Source organism: Marmota marmota, unplaced genomic scaffold (genome assembly GCF_001458135.2).
Source record: "Marmota marmota marmota unplaced genomic scaffold, marMar, whole genome shotgun sequence".
Taxonomy (NCBI): domain Eukaryota; kingdom Metazoa; phylum Chordata; class Mammalia; order Rodentia; family Sciuridae; genus Marmota; species Marmota marmota.
In genome coordinates this window covers 6,085,755-6,103,468 of record NW_026000142.1, presented here as the reverse complement: position 1 = coordinate 6,103,468, position 17,714 = coordinate 6,085,755, and the positions used below count along the sequence as shown (strand labels likewise).

The window sequence follows — 17,714 nt, the reverse complement described above, 5'->3', positions numbered from 1 at the left end:
CAGCAATTTGTGCATATACACCAGGATCATATTCAATTTATTGCCGTTGACCCTCATAAGGTCCTTTTCCTAACAACATTTCTAGATTTCTTTGAGGGTAACCGGCTGCTGCATTTCACTTAGCTGTCTCCGTGCAAAATTCCTCATTGGCAACCTTCCATAACAAATACTGTCCTCTATTTAGCACAGATCGACACATGTTAGCCCAATCTGCTGGTGTCATGTCCAAGTTGGTAATAGATTCGACCATACTTACGGTAAAGGGTGCTTGCGGGCTGTAGGTTGTTACAGCCTCCTTTAATTGCTTCACTGTTTTAAAATCTAAAGCACGGTGAATTAATTGCCCTCCTACCTGCTCAAGTACAGGGCATGCTAATCTTTGAGGTCCTGCCTCAGGATTCTGTCCATCAACTACGGGAGTTGAGGGCCGCTCTGCTGTAGATGGAGCTGTTGGTTGAATTACGCCCTCTGGTGATAGAATGGAGTTAGTAGCAGCCTCCTGTTGTAACTCCCCCCCTGATGGTTGTTTTTCCTCTAAGCTTTCTTCCTTTAAATTTTCCTCTGTCTGACTAGCTTGAGAGACCTTCTCTTTTGCTTGACCTAACATGCTTTCTACCATAGTCTGGACCTCTAACAATTTACTTAACAGTCTTTCGGTTTGTTTTTTACTAGTTTCTAATCTACTATATAGGTAACGCAACCCAATAAGATAGCATAAAACAAAACCGAAACAGAATGAAACAAAAACGGAACAAAAAATAGTTGTATCAATTTTCTCTTTCTCAGGGCCGAACAACTTCAAACCTTGAGCCAACTATTTTTCCCAGTTTGCCTGAGAAAATTCTAGGGATAGGCAGCTTGAAACAAAAACAAAATAAATCAAAACAAGAACACATTGTTTTTTGAAATGGTCACCCATTCTCTCGCCTTTTCTCAGGGGCGAGCAATTTTACTCACCTCCAAGCTTCAGGCGTCCCCCGCACAGGCCACCAATTGCCGCAGTCTGGCTGGGCACAAAATCAGGAGCCACTTAAGCAGGAACAAACTTTATTTTTGAAACTGCCACCAATGCCCCGTAAGCTCCCGGGAAGATTGCCAACCGACCCACGCTGCTTCTCCAGGGTCCCAACAGGAAACCCCTCCTCCGGAATTCCCTCCTACCGCACTTCCCCAACCAATGGGAACTCTCCAGGAGTCCTGTAGCAGGCCAAGGTGAACAGCAGGAGTCCAATATCCATATGAATGCAAATCTTAACATAATCATATCATCTCAATGGCTTGCTGGAATCACCTTTCAACCAAAAATGCCATGCATCATATTACTTGGCTGTGGCTCTTAGCAGAAGTCTATAGTAATCCCCCTGTTCACTGACTTTTCCCACTGTATTTGAAGAGACCATATGTATCCCTTGTCATATGTGATCACTAAAGTCTCTCATTCTCAGTTTATGTTTCTTAGTTTCTTTTCTTTTCTTTTTTTTTTTTGATGGAAATTTACTTGGACACAAAAATCTAAAACAGAATAAAACAAAATAGCTTTCTCAAATCTTTACTAAGGCTTCTGTGCTGGAGCTGTTTTTCAACCTTTATCCATACTTTCATTGAGCTGAGCTCTCAGAGGTACTGGTGTTTTTCAGGTTTTTTTCTTATCATTCATCTTGGCCTAGCTGAGTGCACGATTTTCAAAATTCCCTATATACACAGATCCTTTTGATTTTCTTAATTTGCCAAAAAAAAAAAAAAAAAACCTAAAAGCAACTCTCCTTGTTCCTTTGTTTTTGTTTGTTTGTTTGTTTTTCTCCCAGGCCTGAGGTGCAATATATTACTTGTCTCATGGATAATCTTTTGTTTTAGGCATGTTTCCAAGTTAGGTGAAGGACACAAGTGTCTTGAGTTCTTGAAGCATCTCCCATACAGATTAGAATATATTACACAGTATTTGAAAATAAGGTCTTTTCTGTTTCACCCAGAACAGAGACTGGATCCCCACACTGAGAACACTGGCCATTTTAGTCACATCCGTCGGTACTACTTTGATTTTTTTTCTTTTTAGCACTGAGGAGTTTACCCAGGGCTTCTAACGTGCCATGCAATGTGCTACCACTGAACAACATCTCTAGTCTGTTTTTAATTTTGAGACAGGATTTTACATACTTGTCCTGTCTGACCTTAAATTTGTGATTCTCCTGCCTTAGCTTTCTGAATAGCTGGAATTACAGACATGTGCTATCATGATTGGCTTGTACTGTTCTTTTTTTTTTAATAGCATAATGAAGATAATGAAGAGATGTTTAGAGATTCATATGCCATACACTGCACCTATTTAAAATATAAAATTAAATAGTTTTTAGTATATACATATTTTGTGCAGCCATCAGCAGAAACAATTAAAAAAATTCATCCCTCAAAAAAAACCCTCATATCTATTTAATGTTACACTTCATTATTTCTACTCATTACTCTGACTCTAAAATATACTAATCTACCTTCTGTCTCTATACATTTTCCTGTTTTGGACATTTTATACTAATAAAATCATACAATATCATTGGTCTTTTTGAGTAGCCCCTTCATTTACCATATTTTCAAAGTTTATCCACATTTCAGTATGTATCAGCATTTTATATAATAGATGAAATTATATTAAATTGTATGAATTGTAAATATTGGTAAACATTGTAATATAAACATTGTAATATAAACATTGTAATTATAAACATTTTGTTTATCTACCCATCAGTTATGGGCATTCTGGTTAAAAAGTTTTGACTATTACTAGTAATGCTTTGGTAAACAATTTTACATACTGATTTTTGTATAGATGATGTATGCTTTTAGCTGCTTGGATACATATATACCTAGGAGTAGAATTTTTGTATTTTATGGTAGCACATGTTTAACATTTTAAGGAAACACAAAATTGTTTTCCAAAATGGGCTATACCATTTGTAGCCTTACCACCACTGTATGAAAGTTTCAGGTTCATCATGTCTATGTCAATAATTGTAATGTTTGGTGATTGAACGCAAGGCCTAATGCATACTAGGCAAGTGCTCTACTGCTTAGCTATATCTCATCTCTCTGTTTTTATTATATGCAGCCTTGTGGGTAATAAGTGGTATCTCATTGTGGTTTCGATTTATATTTGATTATGTCCTTATTGGTAATTTATATATCTTGTCTGAAAAAAAAATACAGGTAGATATATAGTAGATACACAGATATATGAAGATACTTAGCCGATTTTAAAATGGAATTCTTTCATTTTGACATAAATTATCTTGTATATCTTGGACATAAGATCATTGTCAAATATGATTTCATTACATGTTATTTCATTCTATGCAATGTTTTTAAGATCTATCCATGCAGACACATGTGTACACATTTATTTGCTTGTAATTCTTCCATGATACTCCATGGTGGCCTTCTACTACATATTTTGTGGTAGACCTTAGTTGTCTGTCAAATTTAGTTCTCTTTGTATGGACACTTTCAACTTCCCATTATCACAAATAATTTTATAATTAATATCACTGAGAAATATTTTGATATTATTTTGAAGATTATGTGTATATATATATATATATATATATATATATATATATATATATAAAGAATTTCTTAGTCATGAATAATTTACTTCCATGTGTAATTTCTAGATTTGATGATTAAGTCAATACTCTTACTTGTACTATATGAATGGACCTATATTACAGTTTTCACATCCATACCAATAACTGTAATTTTATATCTTTCTAATTTTACTAGTGTGATAATCACAAAATAATAATTTATTTTTGAGATTTGTATTTTTCTGATTTCTTTCATTAATGCACACAATACCCTTCTTGTACCTGGTACATATATTCAAAAAATTTAAGCTCTTGTTATTTGCAGTATTAGCATATTGTTGAAAACTATAAGGACCTAAGAAATGGTGCTACATGTACCTGATGGAAGAAGAATAAAACTAAAATGTTAATATCTTACAAAATGGCAGGTGTTCTGGTAAAGACAACTGAGTTCCTACCATCAAGTGTGTCCTCTGTGATCACCTTATTTTTTTACTCAGTGTTTCCAGACTTTATCCTGACAAATAAGTATTTACTGATTTTTGCTACAAAACTAGTTTGATTACCTGCCCTTGAGGTCTGCCTAAAGCATTGTTGACAGCCTCTCCACCAAGTCTGCAGTCCTATATCCTCAGTGCCTTAGAATTCAGTACCTTGAGCAAAATGGAACATTGTCTTAGACAGAACAGGGTCTCTGCAGCCTGTTTCCTGGGTTCAAATATCAACTCTCTCATTTAGTATCTGTTTGAAACTTGGTGATTACCTCTCTGACTTTAAGATTGCTCCTTTTAAGATAAGATTCATAATAGTCCCGACCTCAAACAATGGTTACAAGGATGAAATGTAAAGCACTTAGTACAGAACCTACCACTTATGCTAGTTGTTGTTTTTGATGTTAAACCAGGGACACTTTACGTAAGCAATAATTGATTGAAGGTATCTTGCATTTACAGTATACTTCAGATTTCTTTTGATGGTGGCCTATAATCTTACTCTGGATCATGGAAGTTTGTACTAAAATCTGGATTATTCTTACTTGTTCTGTTTAGTACAATTATACTTTGTTTTACCTTCCAGAAAGCAAGTGGGAACTTCCCTTCTTTTTTTGCTTTGTTCATGAACATTTTGAATCTTAGCAGATTTATCACCTTTTTATATTGACCAAACTCAATAATTTACAGTTAGGCAAGGTTATGTGAAAAAAATATGTGAAGCTATTTAAAAAAGTTCCTTTAGAGAGCAAGAGGCGATTAGGAGTATGATCTGCAAGAGAATATTCAGTTTAAATAAAAGGAGAAAGCAAGAAAGTGAAGGAGGAATTGTAGCTTGCCCAATTGCATATAGATTCAGTAAATGTGAAAAGCTAGTTTAAACACTTAATAATATTGATCTTCCCCAAGGGTTTCTTTGTAGCTGACTTAATTAGTGTTTATTAACCATTCTCCACCAAATACTTGCCTAATACCTTAAAAGTCTACTTCAGCAGCTATAATCTCTGGCAGTGCTGGAGAATGCCTCTGTATCATGCCTGTTACAGTGGAATAGCTTAATTTACATCTACTTACCTAATGTTCAAACAGTGAGATAAAAGTGAAAGACACATCAATCAATTGGTTGTTTTGTTTTTAGAAAATTAAACAAATTAGCTAATGCTATTTTTTTTTATTCAGTTGAATACAAAAGTAGCAGGCTTGTAAGATTCAGCCTTTAGTACGTTTTTGAGGAGAGAACACAAAGCGTTTTTATCAGTTTGTGAGGGATTTTAAACACTTTAGTATGAACTGGAAAAAAAAATGAGTCTGGAAAATCACTCATGATAGAAGATGACTGATTGCCTTCAGATAAAATGATGGCAGACATTCACTGGTAACATTTTCATAAAGAGGTAACTTTAATTTTAAAATGCATTTGTATTTCTTAGATTTGCACATATTCATAGAGGACAAAAGGAGGCAAGGGAAGAAGGAAGAAAGGGAATAAAGATGACAGGTAGGAGAGAGAAAGAAGCAAAGAAAGAAGGAATTTCCCAGTAATCCGTATGATGTTCACTTACAGTATTCCAGCTTCTGTTGCATAATTGGAGTTTAAGATAGGGATGGTGGCATCTGGACTGTTCACCAAATAGATGCCAACATTCAAAGGTTTTGCAAAGCAGGACAAAAATAAGTGAGAATTGTTAGTAAAGGAAAAAGTGAGCAAACTACTCTTTACTAGTGGCAAGAAGAGGAACAAACTACTATTTATTAATTTTTTGGCTCTTTTTGGTTTATTGCCTAAGGAATTACACTAGTTCAAGTTAAAAGCAGACCTCAAATGGTTATATTATACAAGCTGTGAGGTTTTTGAAACTGTGACAAGGAACAAAAGGGCAATTCTATTCATTGCAAGGAAATCCTCACTTAAGCTTCAGTGAGACAGAAGCACTTGAAACCCAAGAACCATCAGCTTGTGGTGCTTAGCCAGTCCAGTCTCTACCAGTAACTGGCATATGTTCTTACACTGGTCACCCTATAGCTGAATTACTTCTCCATATTTTGAATGCCCATTTGCAGTACTATTGCAGGCAAATTTCTTCTTAAATACCTTTACTAGTTTCTTTTTACTGTAACCATAAGCTATCCCCTGGACAGTAGTCAGGGTCTTCCTGCCATTTCTCTGTAGAATTCTCATGTAGGTATGATCCCAGTGCCATCAGGAAGCAGACTGTCACCAGTACTTGCATCAGCAAAGGAGTCGAAAGAGTACAGGTTCTGGATAGGGACATGGGACCATTCCTTTTCCTAGGGGGAAACATCCTGCAGAAGGCTCTGTGGGAAAAGGGTGCAGAGCAGATGGGGAGCTGGATAGACGTCCTAGGGAAGTTAGAGGATTCCAGGGGAAGCTGCTGAGTCCTTGACAGGATGGCAGCTCAATGACTGGGGCCTGTTTATTAATTTCTGTAGGTCAAGCATGGAAATGGCCATTTTTCACACGTTATTTCATCCATCTTAGTACATTCCTCTATCCTGATGCATAAGATAGATACTAAAATCCTTTTAAAAGTAAAAATAAACACTGGGCTAAGTAAGCTATCAAGTTCTTACATTTAAATGGTAAAAATATCAAGGTCATACATTTAAAGGGTAAAAAAACTGAAGGTAGATCCATCTCACTTCAAAACCTGTATTCCTCATACTATGTCTTACCTCTAAAAGAAGGGAATTCTTGCTCCAACTTTCTAAAGATTTTTTTTATTGGTCTTATTAATCTGTACCTTATCCAGTAGGAATATTGGTTTTCAAGAGGCAACTTCACCTTCCCCTGCCTGTTTTGATCCCAGAGCAGGAGCTAGAATGTGTAGTGACCAAATCAGTGATTAGGCTGATTGGATCTTCAAAATAATTGAAACAATTGCTTTGTGTATAAGGGTAATAATGGAAGCTAATTGAATTGATGACTTAATTACTTTCTTAGGAGTTTTCTTTTTAGGCTGCTGTGTATATATTTTTAGAGTTCTGCTAACTCAGATGGCAATGTACTAAGTCACCTAAGTTCACTTCACTATGTCTTCATTTGTTTATTCCCCTTTTACTTCATTCTGCAACCTGCATTGCAGGCCTCTGGTAATCAATGTTAGCTAAACTAGATGCAGTCTTTTGGTGGAAGCATGTTACAGCTACTAAAAGACACAATCACATCTGTGATCTTAACCATACCTCAGTAAGTACCAGTAGAATAATGCAAAAAATAACTTGAAGACTTTTACAACTTAAGGAAGTGTCAGATAATAGTCCATGAGATGTAACCCTTGGTTTTGGTCCTAAAGAACGATTTAAATAGAAGAATTTAGAGAGGATGGTAGCTGTTTCAGGAAAAACAGCATATTCCAAGGCAGCCAGGAGAAAAATTGTATACTTTATTTGGTGCTCACAGTTTCAGAGGTCTCAGCCACCTCCACTGCTCTGGGCCAAAAATGAGGCAAAACATCATGGTGGAAGGGGATTGAGGAGGAAAGCAGCTCAGGATATGACCACCAGGAAGCAGAGCTACATAACATTTTTAATGAATGACTAGCACTTTGATAGGTCTGGATGTGGGCTATAGGAAAGGCAAGGTAAAGAATATAGAGAACTAAATGGATAATAAGCATCCCTAAAGAGTTTGTATAATTTATACAAATTAAAATAAAATAAACATTACAGTCATATATAAGTAGCTACTTCTCTCTATTAGTTAAAAGGCAATTGTCTTTCTTAAATGAGCTGAAATAAGCCCCATTTTTCAGTTTTAAGCAGTTCTGTGTGACCAAGAATATGATTTGTTGACAATTATTTCTGCTTAGACCATTGAAGTTATATGAAAGCATCCCAGAATGGATCAATAGAGTTTCAAATTGAGAAAGTAACTTGATTCAGCAATATTTAGAAGATTTCCCTCTGGGTTATCATTTTTTAATAAGTGTTCAGGAATCTAGGTCTTTGAGGCTTCAGAAAAAAAAATCTTTTAAAGTGGGTATTAGTCTATTACCAGGAAAATTTAAAACTAAATGTGTTTAATATTGCATGATCAAATATTATTAAATAAAGATGCTTTATCAAAATTTGTTTAAAACTAAGGCAAGCATGAGAAATGCAACTGTTTGAGGAAATTAATATGCAGAGACTTAAAAATTAATGTAGCATATTGCTTGCTTATCTCTTTTCACAAAAACATTCCAATATCTGTGCTTTGCTCTTTATGAATTCCAATTGTGTGTGTGTATGTGTGTGTGTGTGTATGCCAGATTTTTAATGCTTAATTTGCAAGTGCATACACAGATAGTGGATACCAGGAAATTGTGTATTAGATATAAAATGTCCTAAGAGAAACTTGAATACTACTACCCAATTTTGAAAACTCTCAACTTTATAAAACCTGTGACTGGCTAGCTCGGTTGCTTAGTCTATGAAACCTAGATGTCACTTTTATGAGGTTAAATTTTCAGTTACCTAAGCTCTGTCAATGAACTGAAAACAGCATATCAATCTATTTCACTACTTTTAGGGCTGAATTTTCCTGACCGGGTCATTAACCATAGGTTCAACTTTGGACCTTGAAAAATTAAAACTCTCTGAGCCAGATGTTTATCATCCATGGGAGAAAGGGGACTGGATATCAAGAAGGCCATCCATTTTGGCTTTATTAATCAGTTTGCTCTCTCCCTGGTTATTTGATTCTCAAGACTTTAGTGGTTAGAGAGTATCACTCCTTGTATAATAAACTAATAGTTCCCATCTTTCCCCCAAAATATATGTATTTCCCTAAAATGGATGAAAATAGGATTGTCCCTGGGAAAGTAAAAGGAGAAAAGAGCAGAGGAAGAGTCAGATTATGCTTCCTGGCATTCTTCAAAACACTCATGATTATTTCTTGAGGGAAACATTTTTTGTCTACGACTTTTCTCATGAAAGCTCTTACCAATACTAGCAGGAACCAAATTGTGGAGGAATGTCAAGAAGAATATGAATATCAGTGCATGATGTGATACATTCTTTACCAAACAGAGCACTGCTCTTTCGCCCAGTGTATGTGGCAGAATAAAACTATGCAGCAGTAATATTATTTGGGGAAATATTAGTAATTTTTCCTATATTAATTAAGTAGACTTTAGTTTGCTTAAGTTTCTGTAAAACATATTTTTCCAGTGTTTTTTTTTTTACAATGATTTAGATTACTTTTCCTAGTGCTTCTCTCTTTTAAATAGGTTTAATTAGATTTAGATTTCTAACTCCAGAGACATATAGTGTGATCAATTTGACAGTGACCAAACTATGTTCAGTTTTTGTCTGTATCCAAGTGTAGGCGATTTTCAAAAGAATTATGTTTTGAGATCCTCATGGGGGTGTCTAAAACTCTAATAAGATTATAAACTATTCCTTTATTTTATCAAAATGAACTTGAAATTAATCCTAATGCATTGCAATAATATCTGCTCTATGCTCCATGTTTTACTCAATATATTAATTGTTCTTTCTTAAAATAAAATTTGTCTTTAATAGTTCCTTAGCTCAGAATGCTAAACCAAAATAACATAGACCAATGACTATTAAAGAAAAAATATTCAATGATGTTCATTAAAGCACAGCAAGATAGACTTTATTCCGGACCATGGCAATGGGTACAGAGACCACTACAGTGAGGATTTGCAGTAGAGGAACAATTAACTCTGAATACGGCTTGGGCAAGTGGGAATTCATAGTAAGGGGCAATGTGGGAGTCAGTAAGCAGAAATTTGCTGAGAGGGAACATCAGGGGAAAAGGGCATTTAGGCTTAGCAGACCGAACAGGATGGTTTTTGAAAAAAGGCTAGGAAGATTCAATTTCACTCTGGGAATAGTGAAGAATGAGGAGCCTGATCAGATATTGAGGATGATCAGATATTGATCATTCTAAACGAACTCAATAGCATTCTTTTGCTAAAGCTGGCTTTTGCAAACAAATAAAAAATTTCAAAAGACTGACTACTTCAGCCAATCAACAAGTATTTATCACTGCTTAAGAAGTTGACATTTGTTTTCCATAGTTCTCGGCTGGGAAGTCTAAGGTAGAGGAACTTGCAGACTTAGTCTTCCTGGTATACCAACAGCTGCCTTCTTGGGTGCCTACGTGGCCCTTGCTTAGTGTGACCCCACTGAGAGAGCACTCCAGTGTCTTTTCCTGTAAACACACTAATGCCATCAAGGGGCTGCACCCTGGTGACCTCATCTAAATCTAATCTATTTTTGAAGACCCTACCTTCAAATACTATCATATTGGGCTGAGGATTCAACATGAATTTGAGGAGTTACACAAACACTCCATAACAGGATAGAATCAACACTGCTAGTATTTTTTAAAAAGAGATTTATACGCAATTGGATAAAGCATGTTATGTTTCTAGATACTCATTTCTTATTAATCCAATAGCCTTTTCTTGCCTCTGTGAAGGAGAGCATTAATTGAATTTATACAGATTATTTGGCCTCTGTTCAAATATTTGTTTAAATTGCTTCTTTAATATTGATTTGAATTTTCTATTTGTGTCAGTTCACTATTAGAATAAGTAGGTAAGGCCAGGCAGAGTCTTTTACAAGTCTAGAACCCACAGATTAATGTAACCTATGAGAAAACAAAATTGCTTCACAATTAGAGATAGGTAAGGGGGGGCAGAATATAAAGACTATACAGGTTAGGAGGGACCTGTATTGAGGAGAGATGGGGCTTCCTAGTTAACTCTATGTGTTTCTATTAGACTAGAAACACATTGTATTTGGAACAAGTGCTTTGGAAATTTTTTATTACCTTTTTCACACACACAAAAATAGGTAAGTAAGGTTACATTGGTATTAACTGTATAGAATTTTCATAATTAACGTATGAAAATGTATTTTACACAACTTTAAAATTCTCTATAAATGTGTCAACTGTTTTCCTGAAAAAAGAAAATAGATCATGATTTATAAATGTATTACAGAGTAAAATTCTTGGTTTAGAGTCTTAATTTTTTTTTAAATTAAGTTGGATAGATGTGGATTTGTTTTCTGAAGTAAAGCAGTTTTATCTTGGCAATTAGGAAATATGTAACTTTATCAGTGGAATGCATCAATTAAGAACTCTACATATTTAAAAAATTGCATAAGTCTTATGGAACAGAAAAGAAATATAAATATAATAGATTTTGGTAAAGATTAAATGTGCTATAGTGTTAAATACAACATCTTATTTAGCCTGTGAGAAAAAAACAATGTGCACATTCCTATCTCTCTGGAGTCTTACCCTGGAATGAAAGCATAAATGTTATAATTGGACACCGAGCTGATGTTCTTCTCTAATAGATCTGGTCTCCAGAAGGCTCACAATCTCTAACACGCATTTCTTTTTTCATGCCTTGTGATTTTTTGGTTGCTATTTTGGGAGTGGATCTTGTATAATGTTGGGTCACTTTAATGGCTGTTTTTAATATGGTAAGATAGAGTGGAACACTGAATTCTGCCCATTGAGCTTATTTTATTATCACAAAAGGGAACAGATTTTGTTTGTCTCCCCCAAAACCCTTTAGTAAATTATTTTTGTAGTTTGACTTTTTGTTTTAATAATACAAAACACTAGTCTGAGTAGGTTTGGGTTGCTCTAAAATATTACTGTAGACTGGGTAGCTTATAGACAATAGAAATTTATTTCCTACAGTTTTGGGGCCTAGAAGTCTGTGATCAAGAGGCCAGAGTGATCACATCCTTATAAGGTATCTCCTGGTTCAGAGACTAGTCTTCTTACTATGCCCTCACACGCAGGAGTGAAGGGTCTTTCCTGACACTCTTTTATAAAGCACCTATTCTGTTCATGAAGACTCTGCACTCATGACCTATCATTTTCCAAACACCACATCTCTCAACACCATCATTCTGTGTGGGGATCAGGATTTCAACTCAAAAACTCTGGAGGACACAAAATTGAGAACTTGGCAGCACTTTCAACCATTTCTGGATTTATATGCTTTATGGTCTAGATACCTTCTCATTCGATGTCTCCTCTCAAAATGTGCCATTGAGAAATAAATTTTGTATTCCAAATAAGATCAGAGCAAAATCTAGAGGCCTACATTTATCTTTAATCAAAGTGTCATTTGGTACACTTACTTAGATCTGTAGCCAACTAAAATTACTACATGTTACATATAAACTAGTGCTAAACTACTTCTAAAAGGAAGGATATTTACAAAACTAGTGTTTTACCTGCACCTGAAATTAACTTTATTTTCATTAAAACTATGTTTCCATATTTTATCCTTCTTTAGATGTTATAGAATGTTAGACTTAATTCATATGCATTAACTATAATCAAAAGTAACTACCACAGTTTCAGCACCATTATGAAAACATAGATAACCAGGGCGGAAGTAGACTTCAAACAGATCAGCAAGCTTCCCCTTATTCTGCAGTGTAGTCAATCAATCAGGCACTGGTAGGGAAACGGGGAGAGCTCATTTTCTGAGTAGAAACATGTTACAGAGGGGCTCTGAGTTTTATAGTTTACAAAGAGAGTGAATTAATCATTGGAGACTGAGGCAGAATCTGTAGGTCTGGGCAGTCAGGGAAAAAGTTGCAAAAAGCCTGGAACTCATTGTCATTAGAAAAAGCACAGAACTCGATATTCACTGGTTATCTTCTTCTTCTAGGACCCATTGTTACCCAGAGCTTCACTATTTGTTTCTCTCCTTCCAGGACTTACTGGCAATAGGAATGGGTAAAAGTCCAGGGGCCAGTATTTCAGTATTTGCCTCCTCCCTTCAGGAAATGTTGTGATTAGTTAGGGATGGATTTTGGTCGTGATACTGGGGATGAACCCAGGAAGGGATGAAAAGTTTCCTCCTTTTCCTTCAAGGCCCAATGTTACTGGGAAAGGATTTACTGGGAGAGAATTAATGATTGCCTTCTTCCTCCATTTTCCTCTGGGTCAGACAGTTTTGGTGGGAGGTTGTCATTTCACTGTCCTGGGACTTGTCATTTTCCATATATTAAATTAACTATTCCTCCCAATATTATCTCTTAAAACAGTTTGTGTGTGTGTGTATGTGTGTAAGTGAGTGTGTTTGTGTGTGTGTATGTGTGTGAGTGTGTTTGTGTGTGTGTGTATGTGTGTATCATCCCATAGCATTTTTCCTGTCTTTGATCAGTGTCTCTAGAAACATGTCTTCACATGGAGATCAACCTATTAATTGTCACTTTGGGGATTTAGGTATTAAATCAGCTAGCTCTTTTATCTTGTCCTAATAGATATGCCTTAAAACTGACAAATGTTTTATTAAACTCAAGATGATGTGGTTTTCTAATATAATAGATCATAATAGAAAAAAATGAAGATTTTTAGATGACCTTCTTAAGAAGTTCATACTAGCACTAAATAGACACTCTCTTTTTTTAAAAAATAAAATTTCTCTAAAAACTATCATCTGTATCACTCATAACACTGTCTTAAGAATCTGATCCAAACATACAACGAGAATGTCTATACCCAAGAGCAAGTTGAGTAAAACCCAGAGGGGCAATTTAGAAATCATATAATTGGGCTATTTCCTACTTTGCAGGAGGTTTTGGTGAAACTGCCATCAGGTACTGTATAAGTCAGCATTCCAGCCAGAAATGATGGATTCAGATCTTCCCCATTGGAATTGTTTCCTTAGTTTATTCAACTAATAATTTATGTTGCTTTATTGAATCTGTTAAAATAACAGATGAAAAAAAAACCTTATACTTATAGACCATTCCACAACTTAAGTGACAAAGTCAGGGATCAATTAAAGGTGAATCTGAATCCAAAATCATACTGTTTTACTTATAAGCTGTCTGAATTTCTGCCTTTTCATTTATGAAACAAGGACGATGCAATAAATGCTATCTAAAATTCCTTCAATCTCTAACATTCAATTCAATTTCATTCTAAATATTAATGGTGATATGAACCTTATGTATTGTAGAGAGAACTACTTGTAAATTTGCCCTATTTTGAAGCAATTCTGTTCTTCCTTTGTAAATGACCAAATGTCAAGAATAAGTAGTTCTATCTCTGTCTTTTTCTTTCTTTATTTGTTTTATGTATATATCAGACATTCTAAACACAAAGTGGAGACTGCAAAAAAACTCCACTCTGGGATACACTTTCAAAACAATTTAGCCACTTTGAAATGTAAATTTGATAAGCAAAAGCACGACTGAAACAGCTACTGTACTTCTTGCAGAGCCTTAAGCAGGTGCAAATGAGTTCACTTTGTGATAAGAACCTGCATCTGTTGGAGAGCAGCATTTGGAAGTAGCCTGTTAGCGAATTCTAAGATATCTAAAATGAGAAGAACATATTAAATTGCAAAGAGAGATTTGAAGTGATATCTATGTATTGATGCACATCTGTAATCATGGGTTAAAGTTTGTATAGCCTAAGGCATCCCTGCTATTTTCGCTTACTGATATCACCTCTTCAGTTTTACCATGCCAATCAACACCTGCACTGTCAGAATTCTCTTGTATGGAGATCTTATATATCTGTCTGGTCACATCCTTCTCTTGTACAGGAAAACTCCCTATATGATCTAATACTAGATTCTAGGAATTTCTATAGATAAATAACCATTGACTGATTATATATTGATCTTTTTCTTGATAGTAGGTTTTGAATTGTTTAAAATTTAGTAAATTTTAAACCATTGGTTTTAAACAAAATATTACAATTTAATTTAATTTATTCTCTATAATGAAAAAGCCTTCAATTATATGATAATCATTTAACATCATTCTTTGATGACTTTTATTTAATTTTCCTTTAGAGAGGGAAGTTTCATTTATAATTCTGCAGATTTTATTAGAGTAAGAATCAGTATGTAATATTTTAAGCCAAGGTCTGAGTTAGAATTCCTACAAAGAACATTGCTTTTTTTATAGTGATCCAGCAATAAAACAAAATAAAATAAACAAAAATAGAAATAAACCCTTCAGTTTCCTTAACGGAGCATATTAAGTGAGTAAAAAATTCTCATATGCTATATTTTATTAATTTTCCAATATAAAGGACACTAGGAATATTCAGAGATGAAAGGTTTAAAGAAAGTACAGAAATAATTTTTACTGATTGTTTCTTAAATAAAATAGTAAGAAAATTGCTATGTTCATACTACTGCAGAAATTATAGCTGTTGGCCATAAATATTTATCAAGACTATCAATTAGTTTAATATTAAAAAATACTTGGCAATAGGCACAGAAGAAGTACTAATTATCCACAAAAAATATTGACCTTAACAATTTACAGTGCTGAAAATGTAGAAACCACCTGAATACTGGCCTAGTGTAGGTACTATTATTTCCCCATTTTCATAGAAAAGAAACTGAGATTTATTTGAATAATTTTGGCAAAGTCCATAAAAAATATAAATTGTCACGTTGTCTATTGAAGATAAGCTGAATTGACTCAAATCCTTGCTCTAACTGCTACAAGTATATTGATGGTCTGTGCAGATGCCGCAGTCCGGCTGCAGCAAAATTATCGGGGGTGACAAGGTACTTGTGTAGATTGATACAGCAGGAGTGGGAGCCGTTTATTGTAGGACAGGAGGGGTATATATACATTCCACACAGCTTATCTTAATTAACATAAACTAGATACAGCAGTCAACCAATAAGGAATCTCCACACTTAACGGCTCGCTGGGGTTACTTCACAAACCACTCCCTCTGGCAAAATGCCAGGCGCCATCTTGACTTGTTTACAGACATTAACATGTAGGTTTTGGCAGATGGTAAACAATATGTATTGCATGAGAATATTAATATACCTTGGTGAATCTAGGAATGACTTCGAGGTTTATAATACAATACTATAACTTTATCAGGAAACATAAGTATAAAGTCATAAATGATGCTCTTTTTTCCAGTCTGCAATCTAATTTTTATATGTTATATATTAGAAATACTTTCATTTATGTCTTGAACTTATTAACAGAAACACCAGGTGATGAACTATGAATTTCTAGGTGCCTGATTATGTGCAAATATTTACCTATTTGAACATAATCTAAAGGTATATCAAGTTATACACATATTGAAATGACTTGTACTTTGGTAGACTTATCCCCACAAGAAAACATGGAGCGTATGAGAACTATGTTCTGATTAAACTTAACACTTTTTCACACTTTTTAAACAAAAATGGAAGAATTACCAATACAGAGAGGGTGAACTTGTTAAAAAATATATTAAACCAGCATAATTATAAAAAAAATTTAAAATAACTTCTTCTATACCTTTCTCTACCCTCTACTCACCAATTTTTTCAAAAAGTAAACGCAAAAAGATTAGGAAATGTTGCATACATAGTTTATATTTTGGTGATTAAATATTTTGGCTTTTTAAATTTCAAGGTTTATATCTATCTTATAGCATAGCTTTAGCTTATTCCTTTCTTATCTTACCCTTGCTTACCATTTACATTTAGATAATAGCTTACATATTTGAGAATTAAAATTCAGCCTTTCCTTTTATAAGTCTTATACTACTTCATTTCTTGATGAATTTTTACTGGTTATTTTTGTTTTGCATTTCCCAAGTCTAAGTCAAAATAATATGAAGGTTTTTAAATAATATGACAATTCTAGGAAATAGCTACTTGTATTCTTTTATGATTCTATTGAGAAAAAAAAGCAAACCTATGAATAGGGTAAGAACATCTGTTCTAGGAACCAGCTTGCCTGATTTGGGAAGTTAATACTCATGCTTTGAGATGAATTTCATTTCTGGTACTGATTTTTTCAATCACAGTGAAAGGACTCAAGCTTATATCATCTATTTAGACATTGGAGCAGATTCTGATGTTTCATGGGAAGATGCAGGAACTGAAGTCACAGCTCTACCTCTATGGCACTTACCTCCAGCCTTGTCATCAATGTGTGATCTTATAGAGTATGGAAGCAACCAATGCTGAAGACCTTCATAGACTCAGTGTCCACACTAGTTGTGTAATTTCTCTCTGTGTTTTGCAGGGATGATGCCTGGGAGAAGACTGTCAGATCACCCTTAGCCACACTGACTTGGGTATGGCAAGATAGTCTGGGTGTTACTCACCCCCTAAATCATTGGCTGGGGGATTTTCACCCCTTTTCTTTGTTGTGAAACATCCACCAAGGTTATCTCAGGATTCATTCATGGCTAAATGTAGGTGCAATTCTTCTTAACTGAGCTGTGGTTGTAGTTCAGGGCAGAACACCCACCCCATATGTGTAAATTCCCAGATTTAACCCCCAGGACCATGAAGAAAAACATGCAGAAATATAATAAAAACATTAGCAGCAACTAGCACTACTGCAAAGAAGATGGGCAAAAGCAATATAGAACAAAATAAAAAGCTCAAAACCATAATGAAAATAAAATTTAGAAACAAGGGAAAAGATAAGAAATAATCAAAATTGAAAAGAGGAGGAAAGAGGAATAAAACATGAAAGTAGGTGCAAAGTTAAGCAAAGGAAAAAAGGAGAGAGAATAAAGAGAAAAGAAGAGTGTAATAAATAAAAATCAGGAGCACCCGCCAGGTAGGCGGAACGGTGACCACCGGCAGAAAAGGCCCAGTGGCCCACGGCTGAACAGAGCTTCCAATCACTCCTG

General features: G+C 34.8%; 1 pseudogene; it reads right to left on the bottom strand.

Annotated features, from left to right (window-relative positions):
* Window positions 1–5,981: 5,981 nt before the first annotated feature.
* Window positions 5,982–17,714, bottom strand: part of LOC107144394 — a 14,871-nt pseudogene continuing 3,138 nt past the window's right edge.